We start from the raw sequence: 204 nt of genomic DNA on the forward strand, positions 1-204 counted from the left end.
GATTGCAAGCTGACAAGGTCCTGGCAATCTGTGAGGTCAACCAAGGATTGCTTTGCCTAAAAAACAAAAACAAAAACAAAAACAAAAACATAAAACACTTAAAAAGTTTATGTAACTAGCCACGGACCTAGAGCTAGTGAATCTCATTACTGGGATTTAAAAATAGCTCTTTTTATTCCACATTCTACAATCCTTCCATTTTCC

This window comes from Pteropus alecto, unplaced genomic scaffold (genome assembly GCF_000325575.1).
Source record: "Pteropus alecto unplaced genomic scaffold, ASM32557v1 scaffold40, whole genome shotgun sequence".
Taxonomy (NCBI): Eukaryota; Metazoa; Chordata; class Mammalia; order Chiroptera; family Pteropodidae; genus Pteropus; species Pteropus alecto.